The 19,224-nt window shown below is 31.0% G+C and overlaps 1 protein-coding gene across 1 annotated transcript in view; it reads left to right on the top strand.

The window, feature by feature from the left end:
* The first annotated feature begins 216 nt into the window (after window positions 1-216).
* Window positions 217-19,224, top strand: part of LOC108907022 (microtubule-actin cross-linking factor 1) — a 389,967-nt gene continuing 370,959 nt past the window's right edge. Inside the window, exon 1 of the mRNA XM_018710510.2 lies at window positions 217-745. The gene's annotated coding sequence lies outside the window, so the exon portion shown is untranslated. The remainder of the gene's footprint in view (window positions 746-19,224) is intronic.

Genomic DNA, 19,224 nt, shown 5'->3' with positions numbered 1-19,224 from the left:
TTTTGTCCTATCTACTACAATAATATCAAATTGAGTATAATGCAAGTCACAGAGAAAACCACAACCCCTCTGTTTGTATGTATAGATTTTGTTGCGAAGTACACAGAGACCAGATCTTTATTGAACAGGTGGGACTACATCCGTTGCACGCCTACCGGCAACGTTGCAATTCAGCGACAGTCCGGACGACATCGGCATCATAGGCAGGGAGACTTGTGTTATACGTCGGTAGCGCGGCATGTTACAAACAAAAGCTTTTCTGTATACTCACTCTCCGGCCTTAGCGACTTGTTTTAAAAAACTAGTGAATTAAATTAGTGACAAAATTAATTAATTCGGCACCTATATATAAAATAATCGATGGTTCATGTGATTTAAACTATTAAAAACGTGCTAGTTTTGGTATTGATTTTTGTACCTAACCTAAAACTTGTGACCAGTGAATCATCCCCTTACGTATATATCATCCCCGTTGGCCTAGCTATGCTGTTTTGTTTTTATCGATAGTCGAGCGTTAAGTATGCTGTGCATCTGTTACTAACTACAATTTTAGGATATTCTATCTAGACAGATAATTCTGCCTCGTTTTTTGCTAAACTTGTAAATACAAAGTGATATTTTAAAAAATAAATTTAGAGTGATTTATAGTGTAATGATAATGTTTTAACTGTGATAATGGGATTAGTAGAACTACGTAACACAGTACTACATTTTACACTTTGAGGAATATTTTATCAAACCTTGGGTAAGTTTTTCTATTTTTAGAGCGGTTGAGTGGTTTCTCCAACGTTTCGCGTATTTTTACACCTTATTTATTTTGTTTGGAAAAAAAGAAGCAAATATAAAAAAGTAAAATACCTATGGTTTTTGTGCATCAGAATCAAGAGACAAAACATGATAGTCGATAAAACATTCATCCATTCATCTCTGTTGTTTACTCACTTGCTAATGGTGCTGATAAAATGTTATTTATATACTGGGACTTTTCATAGGATTTGCCAATTAAACAAACCAGAAAAAAAGTTATCAACAAATTAAACCGTTCTTGCTTGTCAAATTTACATATAATTGTATAAATATTTTTTTACAGGTAATTTAAGTAGTAAAAGTAGATTATTAAGTACTAGATAGTAAAAAATACGTAAACTTTTGCCATGACAGTAATATAAAGAATAGCCTTTTACAAATTACAAAAAATTGTGCAATTCTGTGCCTGCTGGTAGATGTCATTATATTATAAAGATAAAAAATGGGTAAGTATAAAATGTTTGTGTATTTATTAATCTTTGTATTCAAAATATATCGGCACATTAATTTAATTAAATAAATGGGTAAATTTTCGTAAGGCCGTCGAGAAGGAGTGACATCTGAGACTTTTGTGACTGGCCCTGTATGTATGGAGAAGGGCCTAGCAGCCGGGTCTTACGTGTAACGTAATTGAGTTTATAATGCATGGTTTTAATTCTTATAATACAGCAACAATGATAGAGAATAATAGTAAACAGCCAGAAAGATACCGGAACACCTTGCTAAATAAATATTTAACGTTTTCTGTGTTTTTTCTCGTTTTTTTTAGTCAACAAAAGTGATGTGCTATATTAAGGGGTCTACAGACTTCTCACGGACTCCAATCATTCATTTTTCTCTTGGCAGCATTGATGATTTTATTCAAAAATAATAGTAAACCATTCACTGAAAACACGTACCTACAGCTTATGTCAGATTAATGTAATTGCGATTACAAACATGTATCTGTATGTAACTAAGTAAATTGTTTTAATATTTAAAATAAAAGCAGGTGTCAAAATTTTAGATTGTGAAATAATTTGATGAGTTTGTTGATCAATTTATTGAAGTTTAAGAAATTTATCACAATCTCTGTATTAAATACATGGTGTCTCAAAATTCACGCAAGAAATAATTTTGATAACAATACATGTTGTTGATACAGCGCTCAATTTCCTTCAAGGCGGTGGTCGTGGGCATGTTGGTACAACCATAGACTTCAAAAAACCCCAAAGAAAAATACGACGTTAAATCGTATGATCTGGGCGGCCCATTCTGATCACCAAAACGGGAAATTTCACAACTAGGAAATGAGTCGTGCAATAATTGAATTATTTCTCGGGCTGTATGGCGTGTGTCACTGTCTTGAAACTAAATGTTGTCTACATTCATATCTTGCAATTTAGGCACAAAAACCAACTCTCTTCGCTCTGTGTGGTAAGAATTGATGTTCCTGGATTCTCAGCAACACTTTCACGAACTTCTATGTTTTGTATTGAACGACTTGTTGAAGGACGACTAGACTGTTTAAGATCACCAATTGATCCAGATTCCTTGAATTTTTCAATTAACCTCTTCCGAGACCTCTTCACAGTTGATGAAGTTCTGACCACATTTTGTACGAAAATTGTAAACTATATCTGACAAACTTTCATTACCTATTTTAAAAATATTGCTCAACATTGAAAACGCGTTGTTCTTTCGTGTAGCGCTCCATTTTGAATAACTCTGAATTGTCAGCTGCTACGCTATCTTTTTTTTCGTTGACTTTACCGTAGAAATGATGCAAAATTCAAATCTTGCGTCAATTTTGGGACACCCGATATATACTTCGTACAATACCAGTACCTATATCCTTCTTGTTTCTTTTTTTTTTTAATGATGAGAGGCCAATTATTGTTGTATTTGTTAATATGTAGATCTCGATATAGGTGGTAGTTTTGAACGGTATTTCGAATTTAGATAAATATCTGATCTATAATAAACTACCGCAGCATCTATCTGATATAATAAATCGTGGGTAGTCGGTGATGATTTATTTAAGGCATGAAACTAACTTCATTATCGCTGCTGCTACTGATTTGTTTTGCCACGCTGGATTACTAACAGTTAAACCACGAGTTGAAACTGTTGAACGTATCGATTAAGATCAACTAATTTAACGCGGTGATTCAGGGGGCTTGCTCGTTAATATTTTCGTATTATCTTTGATTTTATATGATACACATGACGGTTAGATGGTTGTCTGCGTTTGCTCGTGTGTTTTGCTATACCTATTTTGCATCCCACCTAGAGCCGTCTTTTACCATGTCTGAAATCAAAATTGTGGCAAAATTGGGAATTACGTTCTGAATACCTATGCGAAACATTTTCGTGAAATAATATAATAAATAATTAAACCGATGCTGCAATGCGAAAAGTGAAGTAAAGCGATATGAACGACTCCACCATTCGTTTTTCAATATCATGTCGTATTATCTACTATTTTATGCGTCTCAGTGACTGTAACAAGTCTACCCTATTCGAGCCAGACTGGCTGGCTGTCTGAACGATTTTTTTTATTGATCAATTCGTTCACCGAATATAATATTCCGTCTACCAACCACGACAGATTTATTTTTACTTGACTTCATTAAGAATGTAGGCATTTGTCTGTTTAAATCGTATTCCATTCACATGGATGATGAGCTATATAAAATGCATTTGCTGACATCAATTTTTAGTATGTACCTATTTCCGTAAATAGTAATAATAATGATGATGCTAATGCTAATGATAATCTTAATGATAATGACACGTATAGGAATAATCGGATTTAACGAAGCATACCATAAAGCACCGTACTTAAGTTGTGCCACAGCATGGCTTCTGTCTGGAAACAACCTTGCCGACAAGTGTTAAGTACGTCGCAACCTGTCTTGGAAAAATATTTAAGTAATTAATCCAAAATAAATAAAATAACAACAAAATTAATCCATTAACAATTTGAATTTATGCAAAATTTTATGATGTTCAGAACGCTTCCGAGGTGCAATGGAGGTTAGCCACCGCTGTTGTAATGCCGCCTCTGAAAGCGGATACGCCGACTGTCTATTTCGTTAGTTTATTTTGTTTTCATTTAGTGTACAAGCTTGAATACCTAATATTTGAATAATCCTGCGTAGGTAATATTTGAACAATATTTTAGTAGGTACTCCGTACGATACGCATGCGTCATCTCCCCCCTCCCCCTTCTCACCGGTCTTTTTGTATTATGTGTTGCGAGTGACATTTGATAATTTAAGTGTAATAAGTATACTAATTACTAATAAAAAACACTGCGTTTTTCACCAATTAATATGAGAACACATTAGAAACATTTTATTGGTAGTGTTTCCGATTTGATAAATTAAATCACGAGTCAGTACTTATTTTTAATACTAACCTCGTCTAGAACTTCGTATATTTTGCTTGTTCGCATCAGGTATAATTTTTTATTACGAATTTAACTATACATGTACAGACCTGGCAAATATTGGGTTTCAGATAGACGGACAAATGAGTATGGCAGAAACGAATAGGAAAGTAGGCATGATGAACAAATATTTATTTATTATATTTTCGTTGCAAACGGCCGCCTCAGCAGTGTTGCTGATTATACAGCTGTGGACAAAAAACAGCTTCCTACTTACTAAGTTTAAAGGAAAAGGAGTTCAGAAAATGGTCATTTACAAAAATCCTGTTTTATAAACGATCATAAACATTTTAGATCGGAAACTTTTTATTGTAATTTGTCAATTATTTCGTTTATTGAACGACAAAACTGTGACATACCTATTTATATTGGTGGATTCGTAATTAAAGATTTTATCCTGTGGTACTAAAATGTACGGAGTTAGTCAAAATAATCAATAATAAGTAGGGACTCGTAAAATAATAATGAATTTCAACTAAAAAAAAAACTGAGACGTGTTATCAAAATGTTTCTAACTTATTCCTATATCATTTTATGCTATTATTTTTCTTATTGCTTATTCTGATTCTTCAGGACTTTTTATGTACATACATCTACATTCTGATTTTTCAAATATTTTCAGGAATGTGCTCATATAAAAAAGTAAATGGTGATATTGGTAAAAAACAAGGGTAAAAAGAGAATTATGAGTCATCCTATACTTATACAATAGTTAAAGAAAAATATTTATGCCTTTTAATTATTTGTTTTTTGGACTCGTTACGAACAACATGAAAAATATGATATTGGAAAAACTTCTGGAAAAACCGAACTTCAGATAAAGATTTTTTCTTTTTTTTAAGTGACATGTCGCTTTTCTATAATATAATAACATTATTATTATATTATTTATCAAATCTATACTACAGTTTGGATGGCTACAAATTACTCACCAAGCTATCGGTATTTTACATGGGCGTAGATAAGAGGGGTTAGGGTGAGACCACGGCCCCTTCCAAACCTTAGAAAATATAAAAAGTAAAATATATATTTTAATTATACGAATCTGTGGAAATAAAGTTAAGTAATTGTATATTATTCTAAACCCCTTCCCACAAGGTTCGGCTCCCTTGGGCAAGTTCCTGGCTACGCCTAGGTATAGTATTTTACATTCCTTTTTTAAAAAAAATTTCATGCCACATTGAATCTCTCAGTTGTTGTTTTTTGGAAAACTATAGAAAATAAATCATTTTATGAGCCGAGCCGTAAGCTTTTGTTCATTTTCAAATAACACTACCTACTAAAACTCATGTAATCAACATAAAGTAATATTTTCGACATACCCATAATAAGTGTAGGTAAGTTTGTTTTAATTTATTTAAAAGAAAATAAATTTTGTCGAGATTTGACGATTTTAAAATTCTAAATGAAAAAAGTGATACAACAAGTGCATAATAGTGAAGCTTAAGTTTAGATGTAGGTATGCTAAAATGCGTATACTAATACGAGGTCTGTTCAAAAAATAACCGAACTTTATTTTTTAAATCTTATTATTAATTTTATACATTATTGATCCTTGTCTCTTTCAACGTGCTTCCCTCGAGGCTACCCTCCCCTATTCACATACTTTTCCCAGCGCTGTTTCCATTTTACGAAGCAGTCCTGGATAGCTTAATTTAAAATGGCCTTTAAAGTCTGTGCCGAATTTGCTTTGATGTCATCAACAGTCTGAAAACAGCGTCCTTTCAGCACGACGAGTAAGGAGTATGAGGGAGGACAATAATCTGCTTTTTGGCGCAAAACTGATGAATTGACAAAGCTGAGTGTGCAGGCGCATTGCCATGGTGAAGTAACCACGAGTTATTTCGCTGGTCTCTTTTTGCGGATTTTTTCACGTAACCGTTGTAAAATGCCTTGATAGACACAGGGTTCATTGCAAGAATTCAAAATGTAGGTACAATTTCATTAAAGTCGAAAAAAACAGTGAGCATCACTTTGACATTGAATAGAGACTGACGTGGTTTCTTGGGGTGTGAAGATCCGTTGCCAATCTATTGTGATGATTGAACTTTTGTTTCAATGTCGTAGGAGTAAATCCAATTTTCGTCTTGCGTTATGATCCTTTGAATGAATGTTTCATTGTCATTGGATTGTTTACGGAGTTGCCGACAATGTTTAATTTTTCTATCAAAATTTCATGGCAATTGAAATTCTAACCTCTTCTGCAATTTCTCCAAAAGTCAGTCGACGATTTGCACGCACCAGATCTTTGACGTTCTGAACATGACAACCATCAGTTGAAGTCGAAGGCCTTGACAATTAACTGGCGACCACTTTTAAATCGTGAAAACTATTCGTAACATTGCGTACGACCAAGAGCAGCATCTCGGTAAGCTTGTTTCAAAAGTTGAAACGTTTCCGTGTAAGTTTTCCCCAGTTTGACGAAAAATTGTACGTTGCATCGTTGTTCCAGAAAACCGCTCATTTGCCAACTGCATATCTCGAAATAACTCCTTCAGCGCGAAATTAAAAAAGTTTGGGTATTTTCTGAACAGACCTCCTATGTCAACATCGGCATTCTTCTATTTTTCATTTGTAAATTTTACACCCTCAAATGTGAATTAACTGAGGCGGAACACCTTTTGCTGTCCCTAGTCGTTATTTACGTGTTATTATACATATGTTATGTTTTACAACCCTCTCCACAAATTAAGTTAGGCGTGGGCTATCCTATATGTATGGTTCTAATTCCATTTTAAAAAATAATGAAACAGTTATATTATTTGTGTTATACCGTAGGTACCTATGTGACTAATATTTTTATCTATGATTTATAAGTTGGATCTAATCCCAAACGTCGGGTTAGTGACTTCAAGGGAGGGGGAGTCTGCTGGTTAGGGTTGGTTTTATTGAACAAACTATTAGTTTCTCAATTAGCCGGCTTTCAATGTCGTATCGAATGACTGTATTAACGTATATTCACGTATCTAAAGAATTTTATTGCAAGAGATTATAACTTAATTTTCATTCTCTTTGACGTTATTATCCTAGTGTAATATATACAGGGTGATTTCACTTTAAATGCAGAAATTGCAGGACAAATTTGCTGTATAAACTTTTTTCGAAATACAGGGTGTTAAAGTTTACAAAATAATTAGTAACTATATATTTTCTGCCGTCTCTTAATAAAGCGCTGATGGAATTGAATGAAATTTACTACTACAGCGTATTCATTTAATTATACCTTTTATTGAATTTAATATTTACTTGTGGTTGTAACCAGTGGCGTGCTACTGAAGGTGTCACCACATTTTCCCAAGAAAAAAATACGCCACTGACGTTTTTTTTGTAGATATCTATAATGTTAAATTCAGGTACTTTCACATTAAATGAATGAACAGTGTTACTTGGTGTTTTTAATAGTAGCAGCCGTTTAGGAGATAATTTACTTATTTGCCGAACATAATGTGCAAATTTAGTCCACATACGCATATTTGTTCAAAAACCAACTGCAAATAATAATTGTTTTGTCTGCATAATTTGTGGTCTGCATTATCAGTTAGTACGCTTTACGATGATCTTGCTTTAGTATTGTAATTAGCTTTGTTAATTTATTTCTGCAGCTGTTTCATGGGCATATGAACACGAGACGAATTGTGGCAAAGAATAAGTAGAGGAAACTTGGAACATTCTCATGGAAAATCATCTCATCATAAGTTTATCTATAACTAGCCTGATTAGAAGATGTTAATAGTGTATCGATGCGGAAGGACTTCGTTTTGAACAATTGTTGTAGGATTCATTACTTAATTACATACTGGACTTATTTGCTAATGTTATTTTATTATTTAGTTTTGATATATTTTTCAGAAATTAAATTATTTCTATAAAATACCGCCAGAGGCGTATTCTTTTCTTGGGAAAAGTTGACGGATGCTTTAGTAGCACGTCCACAAAAAACACCAAGAAACATTTATCATTCAATTAACGTAGCGGTACCTGAATATAACATTATTTCTCTAAAAAACAGTGGCGTATTTTTTTCTTGGGAAAATGAGGCGGCACCTTTAATAGTGCGCCAATAGGCTGTAGTGAATTTCATTCAATTACGCCAGCACATTATGAAGATATGACACAAAATATCATTTCTTTTGTAAACTTTAACACCCTGTATCTCGAATACCGCATTCCCCAGGAAAAATATTTTTTGGTAATTAATCAATGCCTGAAGGTTTTGTATTTAAAGTGAAATCATTTATTATTAACTTTATTTTTACTTTACTTTAAGTGTATTAAGCTAATTCAAATAAATTCAGCTTTTTTTTTTAAATCTTGTCAAATGAGGGGAGACATTCTTTTTAATTTATTGGAGTTAGTTTAATACATTTAAAATAAAGTAAAAACACGATTGCTAATAATAAAAGTCCCTTAATAAAACTTAATAACAGATAAAGTTAATTTGTTTCTAAATCGGGGTTTAAATCTGTTATAACCTTTAGTTTTACTGCCTTAACCTATGTTTTATGACTTAATAATTATTAGTTAATGCCAATAGTATCTAGAGTTTGTGTAATAAGAAATAAAATATACGGAGAGACTTTAATGAATATATTTTAATATACCTACATATTCATATAATTTTTATTGAATATTTTACGTGTTTTTTTTTAATTATTATTAATATTAATAAATTAGACACTAAATAAAAAAATTAGGTAAGTATTATTTTGTTTTACAGAGATAACTATATCAAAAGTGGTAGCTACTTATCATAGGTATTGCCCCACCATTAGTTTTAATNTACTTACTCGACCTATTTGCTAATGTTATTTTATTATTTAGTTTTGATATTTTTTTCAGAAATTAAATTATTTCTATAAAATACCGCCAGAGTCGTATTATTTTCTTGGGAAAAGTTATCGGATGCTTTAGTAGCACGTCCACTGGTTGAAACCAGGAGGTTTTCATCAAATAATAGGATTAATTATTATTATTAGGAAATTTCAATAAAACGAAAAAACAAGCCTAAATATCTCCTAAACTGCTTTTACTATTAAAAAACACCAAGAAACATTTTTCACTCGATTAACGTAGCGGTACCTGAATATAACATTATTTCTCTAAAAAACCGCCAGTGGTGTATTTTTTTTCTTGGGAAAATGAGGCGACACCTTTAATAGTACGCCACTGGTTAAAGCCAGGGGATTGATATTGCATTCAATAAAAGGTCTAATTAAATGAATAGGCTGTAGTGAATTTCATTCAATTACGCCAGCGCATTATGAAGATATGACACAAAATATCATTTCTTTTGTAAACTTTAACACTCTGTATCTCGAATACCGCATTCCCCAGGAAAAATATTTTATGGTAATTAATCTATTCCTGCAGTTTTTGTATTTAATATGAAATCACCCTGTATATTGTTAACTTTATTTTTACTTTACTTTATAATAGTCCAGTCGGCAGAGGCCGAAAAGTTACTGTTGGTGACATTTCCTTGATAATCCGGAAATAACTACACAGGCCTACTTTAAATGATGAGTACAATAACAGGCTAATTTGCTGACAAAGTATTTTATCAGGAAAAAAGTTATTAACGTGACGTATAAAACCTTACCAAAACTGCAAAAATTATGATACTTAACTTTTGCAAATTGCTTTTGGTTTCTGCATATTTACACTATGTGTGTCGAGTTTCAGATGCCGATGAATGTATAACACCTTATAGAACAAAAAGTTTTTCTCTCCTGATTTTCGGTTAGCGTCATTATTGTATATATAGTGAACTGTAATTTTCGAAAGTTGTATCACTTTTTGTTTATAATTGACATTTTTACAGCAACTTTAAAAAATTGACGTTTTATACCATTTTTTCGATCTCACGGCTTTGTTATTGCAAATTTCGTAATCGGACCACCGCCATTTTTTAGCTATTTTTAGTACGAACAAAATCATGTCCTAAGCATTTTTTCGTACAAAGTCATCTCGCTGTTATTTAAAGAAAACTACTAAAAAAAATTTTTCACGATTAAATTGTTAATAACTTATTTCCTGATAAAATACTTTGTCAACAAATTAGCCTGTTATTGTACTCATCATTTAAAGTAGGCCTGTGTAGTTATTTCCGGGTTATCAAAATTTGAAACAGGCCGAATCTCTACCAACTGGACTATAAGTGTATTAAGCTAATTCAAATAAATTCAACTTTTTTTTTTTAATTGTCAAATGAGAGGAGATATTCTTTTTAATTTATTGGAGTTAGTTTAATACATTTAAAATAAAGCAAAAACACGATTGCTAATAATAAAACTCCCTTAATAACATTTAATAACAGATAAAGTTAATTTGTTTCTAAATCTAAACCAATCTAAATAATATTTTCATTTATATATAGAAAAAATGTTTATTTCATATTGGATAAGCTCTGAAAATTTTTTGTTTTTGTAATTATTAATATTTTAAGAAAGATTTCCATTCTTGGAAAAGAATAATTTCGAAGTATGTGATGTTGCAGAAAATTATGACTAGTGCTTTATCATATTATAATTTAACATTATTGTTTTTTGTTTATGTTTCTTATCATTTATCGAGTCATTAATTGATCTTATCTGATTTACAAAAATCAATTACTTACTCATGTATGCATTTTATTGTGCAGTTATATGGACTACATATTACAAAAATTGCACCAAGACATTGTTTTCAAAGTGACATAACAAGTATTTTTATGATGTAGTTATTTTTTTTAAAGATAAAAATACAGACAAAAATTAATAAAATCTATATAATAAATTGTTATTTACTTTAACAAAATTGGTAGTTTATAAATTTTCTATTACCTATACCTATGTATATATTTGATCGTTGTATTTTTATTTGGTATTTGTTGTTATTAATACGAAATATTAATACCTAACAAAACAAATTACGACGAAAATTATTAAGTGTGTCTTTTTTTAATTAAATTCACGTATTTTAGCTTGAATTTTAGTAAAAAGTTAATCAAAATTTCAACGACCTTTAATCTACTACGTGTTATTAACCTATTAATGTTTAATACATTAGTTTTGCCTGGTGAATGGAAAGCCCCTATTAGTGAACAGATAATTAAAAAAGGCATGGAGGTATTATTTGCACGATAGCGAATATATATTGCGAATATACTGTTATAATAGGTAGATTTCTTATTTATTTATTTTTTAATTTTAATGTAACCCAAAGGTGGTTTAAGTGAATTATATTTATGTAAAATGTTTATTAAATTTGCCCATTATGCTAATAATGACATTAATGAAAAGCAAAATATAATTAAATTAATCGTTTACACTATAAATGTGAAGCAAATTGTCGAAAGAAACAAGTTGGACAAGAATCAGCTAGTGGTAATAGGTTAACTTTTTGGATAATGGCATGATTATTAACACTACAAACCACACCAAGTTTTGTACCATAATTATAAAAACGAGAAAAGATAGTTATCCTTTTTAAACATAAAAAAATGTGCAGAACGATATAATCCCGCACAGCAACACATTTTCTTACTTTTTACAAGGAACAAAGTTTTGTGGATTTGAAAAAGAGATACAATTTTGAGTAAACGCTTTTTGGAAACTGATCGTATTGACCCAATCAGTGGGATCTCTAATCATGTGGTCCGGAAAAAGAACCTATGTAGGTATTTCTTTTTAAATCCTACAAAAATAATTCTTGAAACCGAAAAACAGCTGGTAGTGATCTATCTGACCCCAGGTCATAGTTTCCGAAAACCGATACAGAGTGTACAGTCTAGTGCCAACATAACAAGCAAGGACTAATTCTCAAAGTATTTATATTCCATGTGTGTATCATTTTAAAGGGTTCTAAAAATTGTTAAATAAAATAATAATAATAATATGTACCCCTAATTTTAATCGCAAGGGTTAGCCCAGAAGATGAAGACTTGTGTGGGAGAGGAGGCGGCATATTATTATTCAGTAGGCCGCATATGCGCCCAGGAACGCCTTACTCTGTTTTCCACAATTATATGAGAATTTTCTGCAGCTATTCACATAACTTTATATATTAAACCATGCTTCATTAGTGAAAAACGACAAGTTCAATAAATTATTACTCTTGTTTTCTCACTCACAGTGGTTTCATATCATCGTATATACTTTAAACTGGTTAATTTGAAATATGTACGACTTAATATTGAAGTAAAACGAAACAATAAAACGATGACAGAAAATGAATTAAAGCTATACTATATAGGCATGAACGACGAAGGCTACTGAAAAATGTACAAATATACATATTAACGTCATCAATCATAATGATTCGTTTACAATAAATATTAAACTGTTGATAATGCAATTGCTGATTGGTTGAATGGAATGTCGTGAACAGTTGCACCATTCACTATGCGGTGAAACAGGTCGTCATGTTTTAAGTATGAATGTTATTTTTTTAGTAGTTTTTAATTTTATCGAAATTTAATTACCATAGCGAAGGAAATAAAATGACAATATACAATATCACCTACTGGTTACGTGACTTGACTGACGTAATCATTTATGAAGGCTCTGTAATACTGGCCAATAACAATAGTATAATCCAATTTTCAACAACACAAACTGGAATTAAAATGTGAAAATAATAACAGGTCTTTCCCACTTGTACGCTTATGATATGCACTGACACGCCTCAGCTGGAAACTTATTTGGCGGAATTTCAAGAACTCACATCATGCAACTCATTTGTCTCTGTTTGCTTGTAACAATAGAATGCGTGACCGCAGGCTGAACATATTGGAACACATTGCGAATTGAACGATACATTACAATTTCTGCATGCAGTGACAAAAATGATGTAGGATAGACATCATCTCGGTTCCTCATAGCTTAACTTTTTTATATAGTACCGAAAATTTCAAGGGATATGAAAATATAAATGATTTTTGAGATTTTTTTTATAAAATGGAATATGTATCTACATATACTAGTGATGAGAAGTGCTGTTGAAAATGAATTTGACCTGGATAGTAGAACAAAGGAAAAGGAGAAAATGAAAAAAATGTACGGGGCTCTTACCATGAATTGAATAATTCATCTATAACTATATACCTAACTAAAGCAGAATTGTATTATGAGAAATGTTGCAGTCTATGTAATCCTTGGCATACTAATAATGCTAATGGAACCATTAACGTATTGTGGTTATACTCGCATATTATGACCCAAGTCTTTGTTAAGCGTCATATTTGCGAAACGTGATAAAACTGAATTCCTTATCTCTTCATATAAACAGCGTAGTAATAAATATTTTTGCACTATTTTTAAGGAGACGGCTGTCTTTGAGAGAATTAAATTGGTAGATATATTCAGGATTCTTTTATTATTTTACGGCTTTTTAATTATTAAACACATTTCGGCACATCTAACAATTTTTTTTTTGTTATTTAAATGTCACAGAGGTTAAAAAGTTTCGACAATTGTAATTGCGTCATTAATATTTGCTAAATGTGTAATATTTAATTTAAAATGTTCTTGTTTCAACTAGAAAAATAAAGTTGTTTGTTAACCTTATTCTAAGTTTACCCATTTTTATTGTTCTAAGAAATTGGAGTTTTTTTTACAAAAACTATAGTACCTATATTTCATTTTATTCTAATAGTTGGAGTTTTAAATTTGATCAATAATTCGATGATTTCGGAATATATAAAAAAGTGCCTTTTGGGTCAAAGGTTGTTAAATATAGACCCACATTAGTTAAAAGAAATAAATACAGAGTGTCCCGAAATTAGGGGGCAATATTTCTACAAGGTGTTCTATGACGAAAACGTTTACTTATATACGATTACTTTAAATAAACGGGGGTCCAAAAATTCTTCCTAAGGAAGTTATAGCCACTTAAAGGGGCTACTCTGATGATGGTTTTTTCTAAATAACTCCGAAACCAGTTGAGATAAATTTATGAAATTTGGTAACTAGCTTAACTCTTACGTGCTCAGTCTGCTACTAAAATAAAATTTACAAATTTTCATCACATACGTTCTAACAATGTGGGGGAGTGGGGTAAAATTTACCATAACTTTTTAATGCTTTGACATTTTTGACTCTGGACTGAAAAATATGAAATTTTAGAGTTTTTAGTAAAAAGGGGTACTCTTGGTTCAGATTGGTAGAATGTTTCATTTTTGTTTAAAATCCGTTTAAAAATAATATTACGTGTGTTAATCTCACCAAGAATCGAAATTGTCAATATTTTTTATCGTCGCAGGTTTTGAATAACAAAAATGCGTTTGTGCGTCATTTGCATTGACAGTTCAGTCTGACCATTTCTGGTCAGACGAAAATCCACGGGCAATACGTCGCACAAATTTTCAAAATAGGTTTGGACATGTATTTTAGGGGACCAGCTACTTGGACCAGTTCAGTTTCCCATTTGTCTGAATGCAGAAGGATACTTAAACTTTCTGCAAAATGATGTAAGAGAACTATTGGATGATACACCTTTAAACGTACGCTTAATGTTACACTACCAACAAGATGGGGCACCACCTCACTTTACCCATAATGTTATAAATTGGTTAAACGATCATTTTCCTGGCAGGTGGATAGGTAGAGGTGGCCCCATTCCATGGCCACCTCGATTTCTAGACCTAAATCCTCTACATTACTTTTTGTGGTAGGATGAAGCTTGTAGTTTCCGTTACAGAAAAAATCCTTTGGAAGAATTACAACAGAGGATTCATTTGGCATTTACTATAAAAATTACTATTGAGATAAAGATAAATTTTATTAATAGTGTGGTTTTCAATTATTTTTATTAATTTATTGTATTACTATTTAATAATTTCATTTTTTTTTACTTTGTCAAATAATAATTTACTAAAAATAATAAATTTTTGTGAAAATAACAATTCGCAAAGAGTAAATAACTGAACTGTCAATGCAAATGACGCTAAACGCGTTTTGTTCTTCACAACCCGCTACGATAGAAAATACTGACAATTTCAGTTTCCGGTGATTACACATGTAACATTATTTTTAACGGATTTTACACAAAAATGGAACATTCTACCAATATGGACCAAGAGTACCTCTTTTTACTAAAAAACTGAAATTTCATACTTTTCAGTCAAAAGTCAAAAAGTCATAACATAAAAAAGTTATGGTAAATTTTACCCCCTCTCCCCCAGTGTTGAAACGTATGTGATGAAAATTGAAAATTTCGTTTTAGTTGTGGACTGAGCATGTAAGAGTTAAGCTAGTTACCATATTTCATAAATTTATCTCAATTTATTTCGGAGTTATTTACAAAAAAACTCGCAAAAAAACATCATCAGAGTGACCCCTTTCAGTGGCTATAATTTCCTTAGGAAGAATTTTTGGACCCACGTTTATATAAAGAAAAATTAATCTTTTTCGACATAGAACATCCTGTAGAAATATTGCCCTCTAATTTCGGGACACCCTGTATATTTCAGTTTAAAGTTAACTTTACGGCTGAAGTATAGATCTTTTGCCTTTTCCAAGTTGACTGATACCTGAGACTTTCAAATTTTGTTTGTCGTTACAGTCAGAATGTTATAGGTCAACATTGGGTCATAAAAGATCTTTATTAAACATTGTATAACATTGTATACATTCTTTCTTATAATATACAGGGTGGTCCGAACTTTATGCAGGAAACTTCGAGGGTAGATAGATCTCTTTAAAATAATATGTATTTACCTTATAAACATAGGTCTGGAATGGCCCCGTTTTAGAGATACAGGGTGTTGAGGTTTTAAAAAAAATAGATTTTTTGTTTATATCGCACACTACCTCACAGGTGGTGTAGAAAGGAGTGTAAATAATTTTGTTGGTGTGCTTTCAAATTGCACTTACTTTTAAACATAAACAAATATTCTTGTAACGTTATCGTTAGAAGTGTCTGCCACAAGGGGATTGTATTGGTATGAATAACTTGAGAACGGCGAATCTTAGGGAAAAAATTAAAGTCACCTTTTTTACGTGTTTTGTGCATTAAAATATAAATCAGTTACAATGACATGTAAAAATGCAGTGGCGTAGATTTTTTTGTAAAACCCTGTCCAGTTGTACACCACTGGTTGAACCTTTAAAGCTCATATTTCAGGGAATATAGGGCCTACTATCATACATTATATGTACCAAATTTTATTGAGATCGGTTAATAGATTCCGGAGATATAAACAAAAAATCAATTTTTTTTGACAAATTCAACACCCTGTATCTCTAAAACGGTGCCGTTCCAGACCTATGTTTATAAGGCAAACACATATTATTTTAAAGAGATCTATCTGCCCTCGAAGATTCCTGCATAAAGTTCGGACCACCCTGTATACTAAATGAATAAATTTGTCACATTTTTATGAGTGACAACGCAGATGTGATAGTAATTGATGCAAATTGTACAGTGTTTGCGGCTTAAAATAGAAATTTTGGTACCTAAATCTATGAGAAAATACTAATGCTGCCAGAGAAAAATTACAAAAAAAATCTCAGAATTTTTACTAAAGCATGTCGTAGGTAACTTTAAAACATTACTATTTCATAGAATTTCGGCTGATTCCCTAGGTGTTTTAATAAATTTAAAGCATTTAAAACTAGTCGTTTTTGAAAAATTATCACATTTACTGAAATATTTAAGTGTTTAATGATAAAACATATATGAGTGACTATAGAAATTGTGGAAGTCACTAAAAACTTCAAAATATTTGCTCCACTATACGAATATAGGTTGTTTTCAGAATCATAAGATTGTCTGTTAAATGGAAAATTCTCAAGAGAGTTTTATTATGTATGTCTTATTTCGAGTCAAACCCGTTTTTTTCCCCTATTTCACTTCACATGTTTTCAAAAAAATCTGTTTCAAATTCATGATGGTGTACTGACAAAAGTCAGATAACCAAAAGAGTTAATTATGCTATTCAATGTAGGCGGTGTTCAACATCGATCGACCCTTTTTATGACCTAGAGCGCCAGGCTGACGCTGGTCTGAAGAAATAAATTAAATCTTAACATTTAATTATTATTATTGTTTTAAATTAACCCGTTTCGTAAATTGTTTGATGTATTTTACAAGATGTTAAGGTCTCAATAAAAATAGTAAATGTTCAGAAATATACAGTATTGAGGTATCTTTATCTCACAAAAATTACAGTTTTCTGAAAGAAAAATTGAAAATAGTCAAATAAGTTGTTGACCCATTTTACATAATCTTATTTTTTTTTTAAATCTTTAACTTAAAAAATGTATAAATAGATTATAACATACATATCATATACATACTTATTTAAAAATGACTAACGATCTTTGTTTAAATTTTATTACTTCCGTTGAGTTATAGAAAGTAAATTGTATAAGCGATTGTAATCGACATACAAATATTTATATTACATGGTGATTGATGATGACAAATTCTATATTTTTATTAAATAAGCTTTATGAGGTTGATAACGTGGATAATCGGGTAAAAAAATCCTATTTTCGTCAAAGTTTTAACTATGTCTTCTAGAATTTCAAAGTTGAGGGTCCCAAACAACCACACATATTGGACATACTGAGGCTACGTTTGAAATATATTTGTCATCGATAAAAAATGGTAAACTTCCATAGTCATCTTGCGAATCTTGTGATTCTTATTTCTTCTAGGCTAATGTCGCGCTTAGGTTTACGATTGTTGAACAATTCTACGAATAAAATGTTGATAAACGTAGATGATATTAGGACACGCTAAAACTAGGAAAAGTTGATTTATTAAAGAATACAAATTTTTGCTTTATAGAACATAATTTCAAAAATTATAAATTATTATCTTCAAATCATTCAAATATCCTTTTCAAAATTATGTCGACAAATTTTTATAAATCGCTTATAAATAGTAGTACATATTTCTATTTGAAACCAATAATTTTACTCGAAAGCTTATCTCAACATATGGCAAAATTATTTTTAAATTTTGTTAAAAGATGTGAACAATTCTAAACGAATCCCTTGTTGTCCTATGGAGGGGTGAAGAGTAACATTTTTATATCATATCATTTGACCACAGGTCTAATTAAAGAAAAAATATTTTCTTTTTTTTCAGGTAAAGAAAGACTCTTAATATTCCTACTGTATTATAAAAACTTTAATATCAAAACGAATCGACGAATATAAAAAAAGCAAAATTATTGAGAATTTTTATTTTTTAGTGTAACTGTATCACGTAACTAGGTATCTATATTATTAATGTTAAAAATCAAATATCTAGAATATAACATGTTATTCATTGATTGCGATCAAATGTTTGTATAGGTACCTACATAAATGAAAAAAAAATTAGTGAAATATTCATAATTTATGTCTATACCTATTTGTGAAATTGAACGGTTGATTAAGCTAAAACTTTTAATATTTTTTCTAAATAGATTTGATAATGTTTGCTGAATGACTTACTATTTACTGTATAATTATAGTCAGGGTTATGTATAAAAATCTACACGTAAGAAAATTAAAAGCCATAGCAAATTGACTTCTAAATCATATTATAGGTAATCTAGGTACATATGAAACTAAGATTTATTTGCTTGTTTTCTATTTGGTATGTGGATTTATGTTAAAACTCTTGATAAAATATTTGACTTGGTAAAGTAAATTCTTTAAATATCGTGAAGAAGGTTCATTGGTATAGTCTGTTTAGAAATGAAGAGTAATAATGTATGCAAATCGTAAATAAATGTAGTACTGGTGCTTATATTCAATATTTTTATATTATGTATTTTCCGTATAGATGAGGTCTACTTTTAACAAAACTTTGTGCGATCGGACTGTACTAAATTGTAGCAAGGAGCTAAAATTTAATCCCCGACAATCCGTCTTTGTTTATGCCGCTTCAATTTCTCGGTCCATTTCTCTTATAAGTAAACAATATAAAAACAGCATTTCAAAACATGAGGCTACTTTAAGCATCATAACCGGGTTAAGAGGGTTTTTAGTAATTCAAATAAAATTATT

Source organism: Anoplophora glabripennis, unplaced genomic scaffold (genome assembly GCF_000390285.2).
Source record: "Anoplophora glabripennis isolate ALB-LARVAE unplaced genomic scaffold, Agla_2.0 scaffold166, whole genome shotgun sequence".
NCBI lineage: Eukaryota > Metazoa > Arthropoda > Insecta > Coleoptera > Cerambycidae > Anoplophora > Anoplophora glabripennis.
Note: the sequence above shows the minus strand (reverse complement) of the source record. Positions and strands in the feature narration are given on the sequence as shown.